This window comes from Dama dama, chromosome 15 (genome assembly GCF_033118175.1).
Source record: "Dama dama isolate Ldn47 chromosome 15, ASM3311817v1, whole genome shotgun sequence".
Taxonomy (NCBI): domain Eukaryota; kingdom Metazoa; phylum Chordata; class Mammalia; order Artiodactyla; family Cervidae; genus Dama; species Dama dama.
The window spans coordinates 51,573,702-51,597,299 of NC_083695.1; positions in this window are offsets into that span (position 1 = coordinate 51,573,702).

Below are 23,598 nucleotides of genomic sequence, written 5' to 3' on the forward strand. Positions count from 1 at the left end.
GGATTGAGGGCAGGAGGAGAAGGGGACGACCGAGGATGAGATGGTTGGATGGCATCACCAACTCAATGGACATGGGTTTGGGTGGACTCAGTTGGTGATGGACAGGGAGGCCTGGTGTGCTGCGGTTCATGGGGTCTCAAAGAGTTAGACGTGACTGAACTGAACTGAACGGTCTAAACCACATGCAGGACCTTGAGGTTATGCAGGAATTAAGTACACAGAGGCTTCAGCTAACACAGCTGTTGCTATGGCTATTGCCCCTAATAGCAGACAAATAACATAGGTTTTTATTTCAGGTTCAGATGAAAAATGGACCCATAAGTGTTGGATCTCTAATGTTCACCGAGCTGTTGAGTTACAATCCCCAAAGCTTGTCCCAATGTTAAATATCTTTTGATATTTTTTAACAACTTGGAAAGTAGGTACTCCTACCCTCCAACACAGTGAAAAACTCACTCTCAGTAAATAACTTTTGACTCATGCAAAACTTAACTGCTAATAGCCTACTATTGCCAGAAGCCTTACCAATAATATGAACAGTCAATTAAAATATGTTTGTGTGTTATATGCATCACATACTATATTATTAAAATAAAGTAAGCTAGAAAAAATGTTATTAAGATAATTATAAAGAAGTGGCAATCCACTTATAGTTCTGTATTGTATTTATTGATATCCTAAATGTATGTTGTCTGTTTATAAGACAAATTGTCTGTCAGTACATATATAATTATATGATACAAAACACTGTAGATGTTATATGTGTTACTAACACTAAACATCAAAAGTGAAAAAATAATGTGGAAAGAAATTATTATTTACAAGTATAATGATTCATGCATTAATAATAAAGAAGAAGCATTTTGAATGCTTTATGGTAGCCTACCCTATACACAAATGAAAGAATCATTTTAAAAATTTTATGGCATACAATATTACAGTTATATCAATAATAAAGTATTGAAAACATTGTTGCATTAAAAAAGGAAACTTCTGAAGACAGGCTGATATGCAGTTTCTCCAGTTATAAGAGAGACGTACTACATGGTAATGTAATTCCTTGAAAGCAAAGTTTTAAAACAGTAAGAAAACAAACACATTATTCATTTTAGATTTACTATCTCTCACCTTATACCTTTGTAAGGAGAGATTTGTATCTACATGTATTTTGTATGTATATGACATGTCTAACACTTTCTTAATTTTTTGGTGCTTTTAGGCTACATAATTCATATGCCTGCTTTTTCAGATTGTCACAAATATCAAAAAAAATCTTTCAAATGTATTTATTAAAAAATATCTGTGTGTAAATGAATATGTACAGTTCAAACTAGTGTTGTTCAGGGTCAAAAATATAAATAGAAAGAAAGGTGGATAGTAGTTAGTCTAAATATGTGGTGTTGGGTGAGGGTTGAAGGAGACAGCTTTAAGTTTAGAAGACAATTAGTTCATCTGTTAAGGGCAAGATTTAAGTAAGAAAGGTTTAGTAAGATCATAACAAAGTGGCAACCAGTTTGAAGACTTTAGGAATCCAAGGTCTATAGTATCCTATGGGACCAAGAAATTCACTGTGTTGTCCTCTGCTCATTGGTTAGGGGAAGTCATGAATAGTCTGTCCAATATTTGAGGAGAAAGATTTTCCATTTTCTGTGATTTTATGGTCTGTTAAATGCACTTGGGCATGATAAAATTGAAATACATCTTTAGTGATTTTCTGTCCTTTGTATATTATTTCGTCAGCAAATAGAGGGAATCAAGTCTGCAAGATTCTCAGACTGGAGAATATACTGGGAGATCATTATAAGGCCTGACAACTGGCTTTTCTTTTGGTAATGAAAGTGCCTGATTTAAACTTTGGCTTCCCAGGTACCTACTTCAAAGAAGGGTATCTCTGGAAAATACACTGCCAGCCACAGACTCCATGAAGAGTGAACATTATCCTCCCTCACTAACAGACTCCTTAGTTTTAGAGATCTTGATTAATTTTGATAAATCTGAGGGCTCCTTTTTTTTTCTCTCTCTCTCTTTCCACACTTTCAATTCCCACTGTTGTGTTTGGAATTCACAATTCAAAAGTTGTGCTTTTATTGAGGTCCTCACTCTAGAACTCAATGAAAGCAGAACTTGGGGCCTGCATGCTCCCACACCCCCACCACATAAGACCAAAGTATGTCATATAATTTCTAGGACCTGTTAAGTAATAAACTGTTTTTGGTTTTTGCTTTTTTTTTTTTTTTTTTTAGTTTCCTAATGGCTATTGCTGAGGTTGTGTTGCAGTCAGTAAGACTCATAAGGTCCTATCTGGCCACAGCACTAGTTATTGTTAGGCTCATATTGGCACAAAGCAGTCATCCAGGTATTGTATAAGGTAGGAGTCCTAAACAACAGATTTAATGTTTCTAAGGCCATAGTTAAATAATTGCAAGAAATAAGAGGACATTTTTGTAAAACTTTAAGGGCATAAGAGCTTCCCTGATGGCTCACTGGTAAAGAATCCACCTGCCAATGCATGAGATGCAGATTTAATCCCTGGGTTGAGGAGATTCGCTGGAGAAGGAAATGGCAACCCACTCCAGTAGTCTTGCCTGGAAAATCCCATGGACAGAGGAGCCTGGTGGGCTACTATCCCATGGGGTCCCAAGAGTCAGACATGACTTAGAGACTAAACAACAACAACAAAGGGCATGAATGGCATTTTAATTTTCCTAACTGAAGGCAAATAGTTTTTTCAGGGAAAATAGAGCATGTAGATCTTTCTGAAAATAGAGATAGGCTGCTATTAGGATGAGGGCTACAGGGACATGAGGAAGAGTAGTCTTTTAAATGGATCTTAAATTTTGTACAAAACAGTTGTTATTCAGTCACCTAGTCATGTCCAACTCTTTGTGACCCCCATGGACTGCAGCATGCCAGGCCTACTTGTCCCTCACCATCTCCTGGAGTTTGCCCAAGTTCATGTTCATTGCATCGGTGATGCTGTCTAGCTATGTCACTCTGTGATGCCCTCTTCTCTTTCTGCCCTCAATTTTTCCCAGCATCAGGGACTTTTCCAATGAGTCATCCATTCGCATTAGATGACCAAAACACTGGCCCTTCAGCTTCAGCATAGTCCTTCCAGTGAATATTCAGGGTTAGTCTCCCTTAACCTTAACTGGTTTGCTCTCCTTGCTGTCCAAGTTACTTTCAAGAGGCTTCTCTAGCACCACAGTTTGAAAGCATCAATTAGTAGTAGTAACTACATGTCTTTTTGATGGGTAGAAGTGTGTTCCAGTCAGTCAATAGGGGATAATGATTGCATTTGAAGATACATAAGCAAGTTGTGGCAGTTTTTTAAAAAAACTAATTTTTCTTGGATTTGGAGATACTCATAGTGAGATCATACCCAGTCAACTGGGTTCAGCCTCCACCATGTGTCCCATATCTGAAATATATTCTACCCAGAGCAAACAAGGAACAGCTACAAGATCTAAAATGTTAATAGGGGAAACATCAGATAGCAGTTAATTAATCTAAAAAGAAAAAAAGTGAAAATGTTAGTTGCTCAGTCACATCTGACTCATTGTGACTCCACAGACTGTAGCCCTACCGGCCGATCTGTCCATGGGATTTCCCAGGCAAGAATACAGGAGTGGGTTGCCCAGGAGACCTTCCCAACCCAGGGATCAAGCCAAGGTCTCCTGCATTGCAGGTGGATTCTTTACCAAGCAACCAGGGAAATCTATGCCATCATCAAATTATCATTGCTTCTGGGAGTGCAAGAAACAGGATGTTGTGACACATCTAATATTGGCATCCCATTCTCCAGGTTTATCTTGCTTCAGTTAATTCCCTAGAATGGAAAAACCAAGCAGAAAAGCTTGTGAATGAGAGTGTTGACTAGAGATAATGAAGCTAAGGTAGAGGCAAAGTCCATGGCATTCAAAATGCTTACCACTTAATTGTTTGATGCCTGAAAGGAGGAAAGAATGATGAATAGGCATTAGGGTTTTGAGTTGGAAGTGTAGCTTCGATATCAACTAGAAATTTGTTTTTTGCAGTTACATGAACATCTCTCTTTTGTGTTTAGGGAAATTTCAGGAAAACCACAGCGGATAGATTTACACAGAAGGATGCCCTGTCATGTAAAGTTTGTCTTTTGTGTTTTAGATGATATATTTTCTAACTGAAAAAAGAATAATTATTCCAATTTTCCTTTTTCACCAGTATCAACAGGTGTCTTTGTCTAGACATGTTGTTGCTCTTTATCTTGGACTTATTTATTTTGTGTAATCTAAAGAGCAATTCATTTGATCTATTTTTTTTTTTTATTACTGAGTCAAAGTATCTTCCATTTTCTCAGCAAGATCTTCAAATTTCGAGGGTCCTAAGTCTACCACTGTTTTCTATGTTCTAAATAAATGTGTTACTTCACATTTCAGACCATCAATAGAGGAGGAAAAAAGACAGTGGTATCAATGTTTATGGAGATCTGAGTATTTTTGGAAGGTTCTAGTTAAGCAACCTCTGCAATCAGTGATGGGATGATTTTTTCTTTTTCTGGCTTACAAGATTGAATTCCTCACCAGTCAATCTTGAAGAAAAGTTTAGCTGCTAAGAAATCTTACTATTATACTCTTTCTTTATGCAAATCTAATCTTGGCCAATTTTTATAACCATTAGGTTATAAAAAAAAAATTAGGTTGCTCATCATCACTACCTACTTTGCAAAACTACCTATTTTATAAACTGTATTTTGTCCAATGAGGGGGATGTGTTTAGAATAGGATGGAGGGATGAAAAGGAAGAGGGACCTATGAAATGGCAAGAGGAGAGGGATTCAAGTAGGAGAAAAGAGAAAGTCAAGGTAAAACAGACTAGAATGGAAATTGATAGGGAGAGGTAAAGAGATAAAAAAAATAATAATATTTTTAATAGAGGCAAAGATAACTATGTTTAGAATACAGGGGTTTCACTAGGATACTTCTTCTCTTGCCCAAAAGTCTTGGTCAATGAAAAAGCACTTCAACTCAGTAAATAAATAACCTCCAAGTATATTAGTGAATTGAGATTTGGGTCAATCTACTAGGTAAAGAGTGCCTTCTAGCCAAGGTACTAGTCCAGGTTAAGAGGAACAGGGGATATGTGATAGGATGTGGAAACTATCTTCCGTTCTTCTCAAGGGGCTAATTTGTATGGTTGCATCATTGGGTTCCCTTGCCTTCTGACTTTCAGGGTGATTTGAGGAAAGAACTAGAACTTACTGAGAAATTTTGAATTGAGTACTCTCCTGAGAGGGGATGTCATCATTGTCCAATGTGTGAATCTATCTGGCTAATAGTCTAATGTTTACATATTCTCTGTTTGTCATTATCAGTAGTTATTACCTTTAACAACTTCAGGTATAGGATTTTGTTGTTTGGGGTGCTATATTATTTCTTGTGGATTATGATATCTTACCTAATACATACTTTTAAAATCACCCCATAAAAAAATTAAAAAGTATACTAGTCTGATTTTGCCATCTGTTTTTTGCTAAGAAATTGGCTGATACTGTGATAGCCATAGCTATGTCTAAAGTTAGTTCTCTTAGTCTCACTTCTAGAATCTGTCAGTTATTTGAACCAGTAATTCCCTTTCCTATGTTAAGGATTTTAAATAGACTTTTGTGTCATGTGCAACCCTGTAGTCCTAATTCAAAGAACTTTTAAGGAAGACATCTGAAATATTTTAGAATTCAGTCTTATATTGTGCTCTATTACTTTTGACCAGTCACTCAATCTCTGTAAACCTCAGTTTCTTCATCTGCAAACTGACACAATCGAAATACATCCTATCCAAGGATAGGTAGAGTTTTGTCAGTGATTTACCTTGTTAGGCATTTTGAAGCAGATAAAATAAACTGAAACTTTCTCTAAATTCTTTAGACTATTATATCTAATAGTATTTAAGGTCCAGCCACATAGCTATTGTTTCTAATACATTTTTGCCCTAAATATTAGAGGAATGTGAAAGTCCAATGAAAAGAACCCATGTCTTTTGAAAGTTTAAGCAAAATAGGTAAAGAAACAGAATTGAAAGAGAAAAATCATCAGTGTCAAAAGTCTTTATAGCAACTAACAATGTAAGTGCTATGAGTTTAGCTCTGTTGTATTAAATGAAAACAATTTAATACATAAATATGTGCATTTAACATAATTCAAAATAATTATTTTAGCATAGATCTTTACATTATAGATCATTAAGACTCTATCTTAACAGAACCTGTGAATTGCTATCATATCCATCTTAGTTTAGTAGGCTCCAGAACTCTAAGTAATCTGTGACCAGCAGAGGCATTATAATCCTGCACCTTTAATTAAACTGCTCTTGTGAGTAAAGGACAGAATATAAAAGAGTCATTTCAAAATAGATCACATTCTATTAAAATGTCTATTTTTATATGCTTAATTTGCATTTTTGGATTCATCTTTGGAAATGTTAGCTAATAATAGTCCCCGATTATGATTCCTTTCATTATCATCAGGGATTAAAGAAAAACCAATCATGACAAATTTATGTGAGAAGTACAACTATCATCTCTTATCCTAGACACTGCTATGGTCTAGGATATGATTACAGAACATAACTGTAATCTCCAGACAGTATCATGCTACATGATTTTCTCCTTGATCAGGGCTTCTCTGTTGATGCCCAAAAGAAACTCATGTTTTGGGATGTCATTTCATATGTAGAGGTCAGAAGTCTAAAATCTATTGAATGAAAACTTGACCAATGTAGATCAGGAGTTGACAGATAATTGTTCCTCCCTTGATTTCCCCAGAAAGAAGGTTCTGAAACATATTCACCTGACTCTGTGTTCCATGAGATTGAACTAGCAGTCCGTCTTATTGACATCCAACTCAGTAATGCAACTTTGATTGCCTCCCCTCCTTCTCTGCTTAGCTCTCCATCCTCCACTCCTGCTTTCAGAATCCTATTCCACAAAAATAAAACATTAGCCATTCAGTAGTTATCTCAGGTTCTAGGGAAGAGGACTTTAAAGTTACCCATGTATAAAATCCCATCTTTATAGCATAATGATATAAAATGGGGTTAAACATATATACTTAGAATGTTCTGTTCGGTTGATAGGGAAACATTTTTTATAAGAACAGATTTGAACTTTAGTTAAAACATTTTCTCAGTGTATGGCATATTCTATATTAAAGTTAAACCACATTCTAAAGTTCAAATTCAGGTGAGAGGAAACCCCCTTAAATAAAAGAAATATTAAGAAAAATGAATATATATATAATTTTAATTATTTATTTATTTGGGGCTTCCCTGGTCACTAAGTTGGTATAGGATCTGCCTACAATGCAGGAGATGGCCTGCAAAGCAGACTTGAGTTCAATCCCTGGGTTTGGAAAGTTCCCTGGAGAAGGAAACAGCAACCCACTCCAGTATGCTTTCCTTGGAGATCTCCCAGACAGAGGAGCCTGGTGGGCTACAGTTCATGGAGTTGCAAAAGTCAAACTTGACTTAGCCTTAACAACTACACCACCACCACCACCACCAACCATTTTTTCTTTATTTTTGGCTGTGCTGGATCTTCACTGTGTCCGGACTTACTCTCTACCTGTGATACATAGCCTTCTCAGTGCAGTGGCTTCTCTTGTTCCGTTGTTGTGAAGTATGGTTTCTAGGACATGTGGGCTTCAGTAGTTGCAGCATGCAGGCTTAGTAGTTGTGGCCCATGGGTTTAGTAGTCTCAAGGTATGTAGAATGTTACCAGACAAGGGATGGAAACTGTGTCTCTTGAATTGGCAAACATTCTTAACCACTGAACAAATATATATTAATTCCTATTATTGATATAAATATTATGAATGCTTATAATTTGAATACTATGAAATATAAGGAAGGAAACATTTCTATTTCAGCCAAAGATAAGGTATAGTTGATTTTATACTTTAATTTTTTTTTTTTTTTTTTTTCGTTTCCTTTTACTCCTTTATTTCTTCTAGGACTTTGTTTTTTTTTTTTTTTTTAATTTTTATTATTATTATTTTTTTTTTTCCAGTGGGTTTTGTCATACATTGATATGAATCAGCCATGGATTTACATGTATTCCCAATCCCGATCCCCCCTCCCACCTCCCTCTCCACCCGATTCCTCTGGGTCTTCCCAGTGCACCAGGCCGGAGCACTTGTCTCGTGCATCCCACCTGGGCTGGTGATCTGTTTCACCATAGATAGTATACATGCTGTTCTTTTGAAATATCCCACCCTCACATTCTCCCACAAAGTTCAAAAGTCTGTTCTGTATTTCTGTGTCTCTTTTTCTGTTTTGCATATAGGGTTATCGTTATCACCTTTCTAAATTCCATATATATGTGTTAGTATGCTGTAATGTTCTTTATCTTTCTGGCTTACTTCACTCTGTATAAGGGGCTCCAGCTTCATCCATCTCATTAGGACTGGTTCAAATGAATTCTTTTTCATGGCTGAGTAATATTCCATGGTGTATATGTACCACAGCTTCCTTATCCATTCATCTGCTGATGGGCATCTAGGTTGCTTCCATGTCCTGGCTATTATAAACAGTGCTGCGATGAACATTGGGGTGCACGTGTCTCTTTCAGATCTGGTTTCCTCAGTGTGTATGCCCAGAAGTGGGATTGCTGGGTCATATGGCAGTTCTATTTCCAGTTTTTTAAGAAATCTCCACACTGTTTTCCATAGCGGCTGTACTAGTTTGCATTCCCACCAACAGTGTAAGAGGGTTCCCTTTTCTCCACACCCTCTCCAGCATTTATTGCTTGTAGACTTTTGGATAGCAGCCATCCTGACTGGCGTGTAATGGTACCTCATTGTGGTTTTGATTTGCATTTCTCTAATAATGAGTGATGTTGAGCATCTTTTCATGTGTTTGTTAGCCATCTGTATGTCTTCCTTGGAGAAATGTCTGTTTAGTTCTTTGGCCCATTTTTTGATTGGGTCATTTATTTTTCTGGAATTGAGCTGCAGGAGTTGCTTGTATATTTTTGAGATTAGTCCTTTGTCTGTTTCTTCATTTGCTATTATTTTCTCCCAATCTGAGGGCTGTCTTTTCACCTTACTTATAGTTTCCTTTGTAGTGCAAAAGCTTTTAAGTTTCATTAGGTCCCATTTGTTTAGTTTTGCTTTTATTTCCAATATTCTGGGAGGTGGGTCATAGAGGATCTTGCTTTGATTTATGTCGGAGAGTGTTTTGCCTATGTTTAAATGAAGCTGATAGATATCTTTTGAGCTGATAGATACTTTTTGAGCTGATAGATATCCTGCTTTTTTTTTTTTTTCCCCATGTTCCATGCCATGAGCATTTTCTCCTTTGGTAAAATAGTATAGAAAACTGTGTATTTAAAAAAAAATAGTAGCAAATTATGTGATCTTATCAAGCTTACTTTCTTTATTTTTTTTAAGTTTATTAGTTCACTCTTGATGAATATTTAAGTTTATCTTTATGTGCTTTTCTATATATTTTCTTATAATTTTCTGGAAGTTGTACTACTCTACCAAGGTTTAAGCATCTTTTATTTTGCATGCATGTGTATTTCTCTTTGTGGCTCAGATGTAAAGAATCAGCCTGAAGTGCAGGAGAACTGGGTTTGACCTGGATTAGGAAGATCCCTTGGAGAAGGAAATGGTAACTCACTCCAGATTTCTTGCCAGGAGAATACCACAGACAGAGGAACCTGGTGGGCTATAGTCCATAGGGTCACAGAGAGTTGGACACAACTAAGCAACAAACACACCCATTCTTTTTCAAAAATCATAGCTTCTCTTTGAATTCCCTTAAGATTTTTTTCAGCTACCAGTATCCTATTACTATCATCTACCTAAATTTCATGATTCTACTTGTTCATGTATAATTTTAGCCCATGAGTCTCTCCCTTTATTTTCACCATTTTCCCTATCATTGACTTTATTGATTTCAACATTTCTGTAGATCATACATTCATAAACTGATCCTATCAATTCATGCAATATTTATTCTCATTCTCACCTCACCTAATCAGTCCTACATAATGACCTTCAACTCTCAATTCTATGTTTAACACTGAAATCCAGTACAGTCAATTTACCCAACTATATTTTTTTTTATTCAGTAACCCCCATCATATCTGCACTTCCCTCCTTACTCAGATTTAGATTTCTATTCCATAATTAAAATCTCTGCTTTGAAGAAACCTAAACTTTTTTTCATGATTACTTCTCTATAACATGCTTCTAGAAAAATCTCTTACCTTGTTAACCCAAATAGCTGTGGGTTGCACCTGAACACATTTGGAGGGAAAACTCACTACTATATTGTCCAGTCACACTTCAATTTAAGGTCACAAGTGCAAATTGGGCATTCAGTAGGGCCCAACAGTTTAATATATGTTTATAATATGCTTTAATATTCTCCAAAATGACAATTTCAAGTCTTGCCCTGTCACCCACTTCACAATCTCTTCTCTCTCCCCTTCCTCTGATAATGATCTTGCCATGTACTTAATTGAGAAAATAAAAGCCATCATCCTCCTTTATTTTCAGACATCAAAAGTGAAGACCATGGAGTGTCTGTGCTTGCACACAGATTAGTTACTCATCCCTGATATGAAAAAGGGCAACTCTTTGGTATGAATCTCCCATTACTTTCCTACATACATCTTCCCCACATCCTCTTGAATCATCAGTTCCTCTTTCTCTGCTTCATGAATCATTTATATCTACATTCATGTAAGCTCTAGTATAAGACAACTCAAGCTGACTTCACACCCCTCTTGAAATTACTGCTGCCTTTCATAGTTTTTATCTCTTTATTTAACATGTCCTTCCCGTACTCCATTTGGTTTTCTGTAGCCAGCTCTCTTTGAGGTTGCTGTAATCAAGATTTCCTATGATGTCTGTGTTGCCAAGAATAGCAATCATTTATCTGTTTTTATTTTATTTGACCTATCATATTTAACATATGATAATTCCTCTCTTAATATCTATGTTGCAACATCCTTTGATTTTTTTCATATGTTGCTCTCTACTACTTCTTTATCACCATCCCACACTTTCTCAACTTACATTTGCTTTGTAGCATGTAAGATAGAACAAGGAGACTTGGGACAGATTCAACATTGTCTGTCTAAAGAACTCAAATCTTTCATTTAAACTTTTTTTTCTATTTGGAATTTTGTCCTGCAGTCAGCCATGTTGCTAATCTTGGTCTAGTTTCTCTGTGCCCTGGTCTTAGTTAAGATGACACTTAAGATTGAACACTTGTCAATTTGGCAGTTTTCTTTACCTTCTAATCTCAGAAAATGGGGGCTGGAGTATTAGTTTTTTCCTTTCCAGAAGGTGGTAATCTTCAGTTCCCTTTTAACCATCTGCTTTAGTGACAGCCACTTGAACATCAGAATTTCTTATATCACCTTCTCTCAGAAAGTGGACTTCACAAGGACTATATATTCATAACTGGGGGAAACTACTAAAGGTACTTTTTTTTTTTTTTTTCAGCCTTAAGAAACACTGGGGAAATTGGCTGCAAAGTGATTTTTCTGTTCCTTCTTAGACATAGATTCAGTTGAAGACTTATCCTACCAGATGAGACAAAAAAAATCAAAGTTGACCTCTGCAGAGCAACTCATTTATGGCACCCTGCTATAGTATTTTCATGCTTCTTCAGCTTTTGATGCCCTATCCAATTTAGTTTGTTTTTCTCTACTTGTTAGATTCTATTGCCTAACAGCCTTTACAAATTAGCTTCTTTATCTCCGCAGAAGCTCTTTTGGTGTCAGGTACTGATGTTTGTTCCAGACTGATTCTTGAGTCTGAATGGTGCAAAAGGCTTTTTCTTTCCTCCCGACATTGAGGTTCAAATAAGGACACTGCCAGAATGAAATTGGATAAACTGTTCACACATTATTGGAAATGAGAGAACTTTGTTTTTTTTGGAGCCTAGAAGATAGTACCTCTGTGCCACACTAATTGGTCTATACCAAAAAGGACCCTTGTTTTCCTTTGTCCTTTAGAGCATAACATCGGGTATTTTGATTGACAAATTGAGGCCAATAGCTTTTGCCTGTTGAAAAAAAAATATTCCAGATACTGTTAAATATTTCTAAGACTTAGCTGTTGCTTCTACTGACTATAATAGAAGGCAGGATTACCTGCAGATTCACCAAAATAACAATAATAATTTTATGTTAAATAAAGGAGAGCCTGAATTTTTGTCTTCCATGCTGAAGAAGCTGAACAGTTCTATGAAGACCTACAAGACCTTCTAGAACTAACACCCAAAAAAGATGTCCTTTAAATTATAGGGGACTGGAATGCAAAAGTAGGAAGTCAAGAAACACTGAAATCAGGTTGATTATATTCTTTGCAGCCAAAGATGGAGACGCTCTATACAGTCAGCAAAAACAAGATCAGGACCTGACTGTGGCTCAGATCATGAACTCCTTATTGCCAAACTCAGACTGAAACTGAAGAGAGTGGAGAAAAGCACTAGACCATTCAGGTATGACCTAAATCAAATCCCTTATGACTATACAGTGGAAGTGAGAAATAGATTTAAGGGACTAGATCATCATGAGAAATGCTGTGCTGGAGGAAGCACAAGCTGGAATCAAGATTGCTGGGAGAAATATCAATAACCTCAGATATGCAGATGACACCACCACTATGGCAGAAAGTGAAGAACTAAAGAGCCTCTTCATGAAAGTGAAAGAGGAGATTGAAAAAGTTGTCTAAAAGCTCAGCATTCAGAAAACTAAGATCGTTTCATCTGGTCCCATCACTTCATGCAAATAGATGGGGAAACAGTGGAAACAGTGGCTGACTTTATTTTTCTGGACTCCAAAATCACTGCAGATGGTGACTGCAGCCATGATATTAAAAGACACTTGCTCCTTGGAAGAAAAGCTATTACCAACCTAGACAGCATATTAAAAAGCAGAGACATTACTTTGCCAACAAAGGTCCGTCTAGTCAAGGCTATGGTTTTTCCAGTAGTCATGTATGGATATGAGAGTTGGACTATAAAGAAAGCTGAGAGCCAAAGAATCGATGGTTTTGAATTGTGGTGTTGGAGAAGACTCTTGAGAGTCCCTTGGACTGCAAGGAGATCCAACCAGTCCATCCTAAAGGAGATCAGGCCTGATTGTTCATTGGAAGGACTGATGTTGAAGTTGAAACTCCGATACTTTGGCCACCTGATGCAAAGAGCTGATTCATTTGAAAAGTCCCTGATGCTGGGAAAGATTGAAGGTGGCAGAAGGGGATGACAGAAGATGAGATGGTTGGATGGCATCACTGACTCAATGGAGATGAGTTCGGGTAAACCCCAGGAGTTGGTGATGGACAGGGAGGCCTGGTGTGCTGCAGTCCATGGGGTCCCAAAGAGTCTGACATGACTGAGGGACTGAACTGAACTGATACATCGTAATTAACTTGCCTGAGGCAACTGAGTATGAAAGCAGGAAGAGCCAAGATAAAAAAAGTATAAAGATTTTATTCTCTACACTCTTCTGGTCCCTTAAGCAATTAAGCGCCTTTGTTGTTGTTCACTCGCTAAGTCATGTCTGACTCTTTGTGACCCTATGGACTGCAGCACAACAGGCTTCCCTGTCCTTCACTGTCTCCTGGAGTTTGCTCAAATTCCTGTCCATTGAATCTGAGATGCCATCCAACCATCTCATCCTCTGCCTCCCTCTTTTCCTTTTGCCTTCAATCTTTCCCAGCATCAGGGTCTTTTCCAATCAGGGTCTTTTCCAAGGCTCTTCACATCATGTGGCCAGAGTATTGGAGTTTTAGCATCAGTCCCTCCAAAGATAATTCAGGGTTGACTTCTTCAGGATTGGATAATTGGGACCAATATCTTGTAAAATTATGCAGGCACTGAAAATGTTTTTTTTAAATATTTGATGACAAAAAATGACTGCTATAATGATAATGAAGAAGTAATGATTGCTATTATACAATTAATATATTGAATACGTGCATCTATATGCATAGATTAAAAGCATGAAAGGCCTGCATTAAGTGTTTACAATGCTTATGTCTTAATAGTAGACTTGAAAGCCCTAGTTTTTTTTCTGCTTATTTGATTTTGGTGGAATTTTTATTCTTTATATTAAGTATGTAATTTTGTAAAATGTGACAAATATAATAAATATAAAAACACACAATCTGTTGAATTCTTTAAAAAATATACTTGATATGTAATAGGATGTAAGTGGGGTTTCCCTTGTGGCTCAGTGGTAAAGAATCTGCCTGCCAGTGCAGGAGACCTGGGTTCCATCCCTGGGTCAGGAAGATCCCCTGGAAAAGGTAATGGTAACCCACTTCAGTATTCTTGCCTGAGAAGTCCCATGGAAATAGGAGCCTGGTGGGCTACAGTCCATGGGATCACAAGAGTCAGATAAAACTTAGCAACTAAACAGTGACAACAAATTATGTAAGTCACAGGTTTACAGTATAGTGATTCATGATTTTAAAAGGTTTTACTCCAGTTATAGTTATTATAAAATATTGGCTATATTCCCTGTGTTGTACAGTATATTCTTGTAGCTTACTTTATACATAATAATTTGTACCTACTAATCCGCTACCGCTATATCGCCTGTCCCCCTTTCCCTTTCCCCTCTGGTAATTGCTAGTTTGTTCTCTTTATCTGTGAATCTGTTTCATTTTTGTTATATTTGAAAAATATAGTTTGTTGTGATTTTTAGTTTCCATATTTGAGTGATATAATACAGTATTTGTCTTTCTCTGTCTTATATTTTTCACTTAGCATAATACCCTCCAAGTCTATCCCAGTCTTTGTTATTTTTATGGATATATATTTGGAGTATATTATGGAATACTCCATTAAATAAAATATATTTTATGCCCATATATATATATATATACAATTATTGAAACTAATTATTCTCTTCAATATCAATACAACTGAATGAATCAAATATAGAAAGAACTTTAAGAATTCTTTACTTTTAAGTAATAACATTAACCTGGAAAGCTGAAGGAAATGGAAGACATGTATTTACTAGGCAGTGAAAAATGGTTTAGGATTTTCATCATCCTCATCACCTCTCACTGTGTGAGGTAGAATGGGGTTATTTTTGTAGTAGGACTGAGGGTAAATGAGCAACTTTGTGTCATTCCAGTAGCATATTTTTGTTAGTATTGCCTCTTCTTTTTTTATGCCTGAAAATTTAATGGAGTTGAAACAGTAATAATTATGAAGTTGAAAAAATAATATGGAATATTTCCAATCATAGTCATTTATCATGCTTCAATAATGTTATTTTAGAATTAATGTAAGTCAGTTCAAGGTAATAATATGTGATGTATTGGATAAAATCAGACCCTGTTAAGAAGTTAAAAAGGTAAGCTATTAATAAATAATGTTTAAGCATATAAGATATTTGCAAATCAAATCTTCTGAAGACAAAACTATTTTTGCAAACTACATATTCTCTTATAAACTCTCTGAAGTAGCTGTGAATCTTAGTTCATGAGCACCGATTTTCAATAAATAACGCATTCATTTTTTAGAAGAAATTATTTAAATCTGAGTAAAGCTCACCATGACTCTGAGCTCATGGAAAATTCAGTCTCACTCCACACAATATTGAATGAGGGTTCTGGACTGGTCTATGTTTATTGGCTACTGATTGATATGCCAATCATCATAGTCTGTTCATGTCAAGGATTCTGCTGCTTCCATGAAATACTTAAATATGGAAATGATCATCATAACAGGGACTGCTGCCTAACATCTAAAGTCCATTATTTCCTCTATTCTAATAATGTAATTATAGCTAGGCAGATTGCAACATTTTTAGACATTCTTGGAATATATGTGTCAATATAAGACTCAGTTGTCTTCAGTGGTATGTGAAAGGAAGTAATACTTTAGTTCTGTACCTAAAGCCTGATGATGATTTCTCATTACTAAGATTTAGTTGTTATTTCAGTAGGAAACTTAGCCAATTAAAAGTGCTTTGTTGAATGGTAGATATTCATTTTGTGTGAAAGAGCATGATACATAACTGCATGATCTTAATTACATAAAAATGGATGCCTAGTTGTGAAAACACACAAATGAGACCTAAAAGGTCATATCAGATGGTAAACTGCCTGTGATTATGAATGACTCTATTTTTTGCTTCTTGTGGTTTTTGGTTTCCTATTAGGCACATGTTAACTTTTAAGAAATAAATGTTATTTTGAAAGGCTTTAAAAGTGTTTTACATTTAACAGTATATTAATTTGAAAAATATTGAAAAGTAAACGTTAGCATAAATTTATTGTTTGATTCTCAGTCTCTTTTGTTTAAAAAAATACAGCACACAATAGCAAAGTATATTTTTAGAAGAAATATCACACCTGATTGCAACACCATAATACTATTTTCAATATGGCAGTCTGTGCCCTTCTTGAATAAATTAAATAAGAAAAGTGTAATCAGAAATCAAAGTTCCTCCACATCACTATGGGACAGTAACTTTTCTCTGTTTCTATGGATATTTTTTCTTAAAAATCCATAGTTTGTCTGGTCTAACTCAAATATTGTAAAAAATTTCTCATGTATGACTGACTTAATAAGTATCCTGATAAGCCTATTACCAGAGTTTCAGTCTCTATTCCAACACATGCCTTTTTCTGTCATGTAATCAACCATCAACAGGCTGAAGTTTGACACTTAACTCTTAGAAAAACCAATACTGATAATTATACCTATATTTATTCAGCAATCAAGGTAATCTCCAGGCCCTCAAACTCATACTAACAACAAGTATGCTTATTTCTAATGGGCTGCAGCCTCTAAGAGAATCCTTTCTTACACACCACAAAGAGGTGGCCATGGAATATATCTGTTAAGGGTTATCTTTCTAGGGAGGAAACTTGAGTCAGTGAGATTGACTCAAAATTCTATGCATAAAATAGGATAGGTGGTTTCTATGTTTAAAAGCAATCTATCTATTTTAAGACAAGATTATTCTACGTGCTTTTACCTTCTGTTCTTTACCAAATGTATGTACTAACATTTTCTATTTCCCGCATCTTCTTTATTGAATTTGTTGGAGTAAATTAAATTGATCAATTAAGCATAATGAGCTAAATCCATATTGACCAAAAGGAATTCACAAAGAAAGCCTAGCCTTGGATATAGATTAATAACAGGAGGAGACTCTGGGGTGTTCTCACTTTGTGGAGGGAATTGGTACGTTTTTGTTGTACTTTGAGCAATTGCGTTATAGTTGAGAAGGCTTTAAAAAATTGTGTGTAGACTATATGTTCATGTGTATACTAGTCCTCTTTTTCATACAGCTTGTTTGTAGTTTTTGGTAGTTTAATTTTTTGTCTGACAACAAAAATCTTTACTCTTTTCTGGTTTTTGTGTGGACATATTAATCATCAGTGCTAGTTCTCATTTGTAGCAGTTAATGATATACGTGGTGTAAATATTCCCACCATGGCTGATTTCAAGTTAACCAGGTTTTAATACCAAGCTTGCAGAATTCCTGAAAATTTACTCATCAGTTTTTATGAATCAGCGTTTACCCAGGGATCCTAGGATTTCCTATTTATATATCCTTTAGAGAATGTCCATTCAACAAAATCATCTTTCATGGGTTGATAGTATTTCAAGGGGGAAAAAAAAATGACAGACTATTCCATATTACCCAATATAAAATCTCCTGTTCTATGTGTAGATAAACATAAAACAAAAGAAGACCCCTATTCTATTTAGTAGATTCCTAGTAGATAATATGGACTTCCCTGGTGGCTCAGAAGGTAAAGCGTCTGCCTACAATGCTGGAGACCCAGCTTCAATCCCTGCATTGGGAAGATCTCCTAGAGAAGGAAATGGCAACCCACTCCAGTATTCTTGCCTGGAAAATCCCGTGGATGGAGGAGCCTGGTAGGCTACAGTCCATGGGTTTGCCAGAGTTGGACAGACTGAACAACTTCACTTTCTTTTCTTTTAGTAGATAAAATATTCACAGGCTGTGGGCATTTTTTTATGAGCTTTAGAAAATAAAAATTCCTCCTGCTTAAAATTTCAGTTAAGTTTTACTGAACAGCCAGATTGTAGAGAATTCATCCACCCTTTGTATGGAAAGTAGCAGATCAATACCAATACTAAATACTTAAGTATTTAGGGCCACTAAAAATATCCTACAACAAAAGCAAATGTGACATGATATTCATGGCATTCATCTTAATATTTTGTCAGTTAGCATTTATTTCTGTTTTTTTTTCCATTTTTATGTAATTTTTAAAGCTATTTTATAGCTTTTGCAAAATATTATTAATATTTTACAGGATATACAAAAATTTTATAGCTATTGCAAAAGATTGCCTATATTCTCCATGTTGTACAATATCCTTGAATTATTATTTTCTATGGCTGAGTAGTATTCACTTTTCTTTATCCATTAATGTGTTGATGGACACAACTCATTTACATGTCTTGGCTATTGTAATTAATGCTGCTGTGAACACTGGGGTGTGTATATCTTTCAAATTAATATATTTTTTGGATATATACACCCAGGAATGAAATTGCTGTGTCCTATGTTAGTTCTATTTTTAGGTTTTTTTTTTTGAGAAACCTCCACAGTTTACATTCCCACCACCATTGCATGAGGGTTTCGTTTTCTCTACATGCTCACAAACATTTAGTCTTTTTCTTTCTTTTCTGTTTTTTTTTTTTTAATCATGATAGCTATTTTGACTGCTGTGTTATCTCACTGTGGTTTTGATTTGCATTTCTGTGATGATTAGGAATTTGTTGTTGTTCAGTCACTAAGTCATGTCTGACTCTGTGACCCCATCAACAGTAGCATACCAGGCTACCCTTCCTTCACCGTCTCCCAGAGTTTGCTGAAATTCAAGTCCATTGAGTCAGTGATGCCATCCAACTATCTCATCTTCTGCCACCTCTTCTTGTTTTACACTCAGTCTTTCCCAGCATCAGGGTCTTTTTCAGTAAATGGGTTCTTCTCATCAGGTCACCAAAGTATTAGAGCTTCAGCTCCAGCATCAATGCCTCCAATGAATATTCAGGGTTGATTTGCTTTAAGGTCAACTGGTTTGATCCCCTTGCAATCCAAGGGATTCTCAAGAATCTTCTTTAGCACCACAATTAGGCGTCAGATCTTTAGAACTCAGCCTTCTTTATGGTCAGCAACTTTTCATGTGCCTATTAGCTATATGCATTTCCTCTTTGGGAAAAAGTCTATGCAGTTCTACCCATTTTTAAATTGGGTTGTTTGTTTTATAGAATACCTTATTTTTTAGTAGTATTTACTATAGGACAAAATTAATTCTTTGCCTATGCCTTAAAATTTCTAGAAATAACTTTTAGTTATTTTATTTTATATATTACATACATATAATATATAATTATTTTATAAGTAAAAAAATAAAATGCAAAGTCAAAAGCTAAGATATTCATAGTTAAGACAGATAATTTTAAGTGAACATCCAAGAAAAACAGATTGTTTTAAATTTAAATATTTAAAGTAAAAAATATCTGAATATCCACATGAAAAAAAAATTGAATACAATTGTTGAATTGATAATGCAAATTCTCAAATAAAAGTTCAAAAATGTATAGATTTAAATATAAATCATTTTAAGTTATTTATAGTGATAAAAATTTGCTCTACAATGAACATTATAAAATGTTATGATATACAAAATTCCATTGAATACAACATAAATACATTAAAATGAACATTAAAAGAATATAAAAGTAAGAAACTTCATATTAGTAAATTGACTATATGAGAATAAATATATGTATATCACTTTATTGAAGGAGGGCATGGCAACCCACTTCAGTATTCTTGCCTGGAGAAACTCTTGGAGAGAGGAGCCTGATGGGTTATAGTTCATAGGGTCGCAAAGAGGTGGACATGACTGAAGTGACTTAGCATGCACACATACCATATTATATTATATACTTCAAATGAAAATAGTATTTAATATTAACAATTCAAACTTATGTAGTATAAATAACTGCATAAGTAGCTTTAAGAAAAATGTAGATCTACTCCAAATGTAGTGAAGATACATTTATTAAGTTAAAATCATTTGGTATGGCTTAGTTAATGGAATAAAGTATGAATACAAATAGAATAGAAATATTATAAGATTATATAAACACTTCACTGTTAATAGCACTTTTCTTTAACATAAGAAACTCTGGGAATCAAATTTTATAAACAAGAGCTCAATTTTAATATCCATATGTTTTAAAATTTCAAAGATAGTAGTAAATACACCAATTCACAACCCCACTGTTTTATATTAGGTTTGGTAGCAAAGACAGACTTTGCTGTAGAGGAGTGATATTTATTAAATATCAATGATGAATCTAACTGGATAAAAGGAATGACCTATAAGCACAACTGTAATCCCAGTTCAGTTCAGTTCAGTCGCTCAGTCGTGTCCAACTCTTTGAGACCCCATGGAAAGCAGCACCCCAGGCCTCCCTGTCCATCACCAACTCCCGGAGTTTACTCAAACTCATGTCCGTCGAGTCGGTGATGCCATCCAGCCATCTCATCCTCTGTCGTCCCCTTCTCCTCCTGCCCCCGATCCCTCCCAGCATCAGGGTCTTTTCCAGTGAGTCAACTCTTTTGCATCAGGTGGCCAAAGTATTGGAGTTTCAGCTTTAGCATCAGTGCTTCCAATTCACTCCCAGGACTGATCTCCTTTAGGATGGACTGTTTGGATCTCCTTGCAGTCCAAGGGACTCTCAAGAGTCTTCTCCAACACCACAGTTCAAAAACATCAATTCTTCGGCAGACAGCTTTCTTCACAGTCCAACTCTCACATCCATACATGACCACTGGAAAAACCATAGCCTTGACTAGATGGACCTTTGTTGGCAAAGTAATGTCTCTGTTTTTTAATATGCTATCTAGGTTGGTCATAACTTTCCTTCCAAGGAGTAAGCGTCTTTTAATTTCATGGCTGCAATCACCATCTGCAGTGATTTTGGAGCCCAGAAAAATAAAGTCAGCCACTGTTTCCACTGTTTCCTCATCTATTTCTCATGAAGTGGTGGGACCAGATGCCATGATCTTAGTTTTCTGAATGTTGAGCTTTAAGCCAACATTTTCACTCTCCTCTTTCACTTTCATCAAGAGGCCTTTTAGTTCCTCTTCAATCTCTGCCATAAGGGTGGCGTCATCTGCATATCTGAGGTTATTGATATTTCTCCCAGCAATCTTAATTCCAGCTTGTGCTTCTTCCAGCCCAGCGTTTCTCATGACGTACTCTGCATATAAGTTAAATAAGCAGGGTGACACTATAGAGCCTTGACGTACTCCTTTTCCTATTTGGAACCAGTCTGTTATTTCATGTCCAGTTCTAACTGTTGCTTCCTGACCTGCATACAGGTTTCTCAAGAGGCAGGTCACATGGTCTGGTATTCCCATTCTGTTCCCAGTATTAGTCACCAATTAAAAAATTAAGAAAACTGAACAAAAGTGATTAGCAAAATACTCAAAATTCTCAAGCTAAAAAGACTTTCAATTCTTAGGAAAAAGATACATAATACACCAATGATAGAAGGTAGTTTCTCTTTTATGAGTTGCCATTAATTATAGTTCTTTGTCCCACCTCCCTTACCCCAGATCTTGATTTCCTACTGCTTTTACAAAAGGGAAGAAACCTAAGAGCTGTGGATCCAAGAGTATGATAATAACTGAATGAAAAACACCAAATCATAACTGTGAATAAACACAACACTCAATGTCTACATTTCCTAATATATATGCATAATATCTAAAAGAAACTTATCCACTTGTTTGAAAACTGAAGAAAAGTTGCTTCAAGGACTCTAAAACCTATGACTAAGAAGTGATTAAAATTCTTTTGCCTGAAAGTTTCTCATTTGAAACTATATATTGAATTAAACCATAAAATAGATCCTAATAAGATAAAAACTTTTTTGGAATACAATGTCTATTTATCATTGTATTTTATATGTAAATGCTCTTAAGTACTTATCAGGCATATAATAAATTTTGCGGAAATTGTATTGAATCTTAATTTTTTGCTGTTTAAGTCATTAAAGACAGAAAACATTGCTCAAAGAGCTGTAAATTGAGGAATATGAATTTTACCTGGCAAGTCACTGCAGAATATTTAAGGAAAATTATTAATTATCTTTGTTATTTGGTTTACATTTCATTTTGGATTTGTTTCTAAAGGGATTTGTGTATATCTACTGCAATGAGTAACTGAATGAAGTTGATAATGACAAAGGTAATAATAATGATCTGTTTCTTTTACTAATCAAGTTTATTTTCCTTCTCCTGCTTCCCATTTTATCAGTAGGAAAAGACAGTTTTCTTATGGAAAAAAAAATTTCACAGTAAGCAATCCAATATTATGGATAATGAAAACCTGATTCTGTTAAGGTACATTAATATTACCAGGGGATATAAGTAGGATGTATTATATTTTTTATGTATTGTAATGAGCATGAGTTTGCATAAACTCCAGGAGTTGGTGATGGACAGGGAGGCCTGGCGTGCTGCGATTCATGGGGTTGCAAAGTCGGACATGACTGAGCGACTGAACTGAACTGAACTGAACTGAATGGAAATGCATCATTCAGAAGTTGATGCCTTTTGTGATTGAAACATATTGAATCAAATGATGAATACATTGTAGTAATAATTCAACAAGTGATGAGGCATATTACAATTAAAATTCTTTGTTTTCTTATGATTTCATCCATTTAGTTCAAAATTTTTGTAACTCTATGTTAGTATCAGCTGCTTATAATAGACAATCCAATTCTCTGATCAACTCTGTTTCCCTAAATGTCTACAGATTTCCATAACAAACATTTTTCACTTGTGTGTGTTTTGGACAATCATGAATTTGAAATATGAGGAATGAGGAATGCATACATAGATTTGTATAATGAATGTCTATTTATGTCAGGCTTTCTGTATAAAGAAGGCAACATACAATAGCTGTTAAGAATTCTTGAAGTTGAATCTTGTTTCTGCCACTTAACAGCATGTGGCATCCTGCAAATTACATAAGCTGTATATCTCAATTTCCTCATCTGGAAATGAGGATTATAATACCTCCCTGAGATTTGTGTGAAGGTTAAATTAATTATATGAGCTGTTCTTAATACAGTTGCTGTTTAGTCCCTCAGTCGTGTCTGACTTTTGCAACCCCATGGATTGTAGCCCACCAGGCCCCTCTGTCCATGGAATTTCCCAGGCATGATTACTGGAATGGGTTGCCATTTCCTTTTTCAGGGGATATTCCCGACCCAGTGATCTAACACACATCTTCACATCTCCTGAATTGCAAGCTGATTCTTTACTGCTGAGACACTGGGGAAGCCCAGTGGATCTTATATGTGTGTTTGTTAAGTAATACATAGACGTGGTATCAGTGTAACCTATATATAAAAATCATGTAAGGATTTTTTATTGCCTTCCATTTCTTCCTCTTTGTAAAATCCTTTGTCATGAATCATTAGACAATGCCTCTATTCTTTTCTTGGTGCTTCTTTTTTCCTCTTTAATCATCTTGCTCTTCTTCTGATAGTGATGTTGAATAC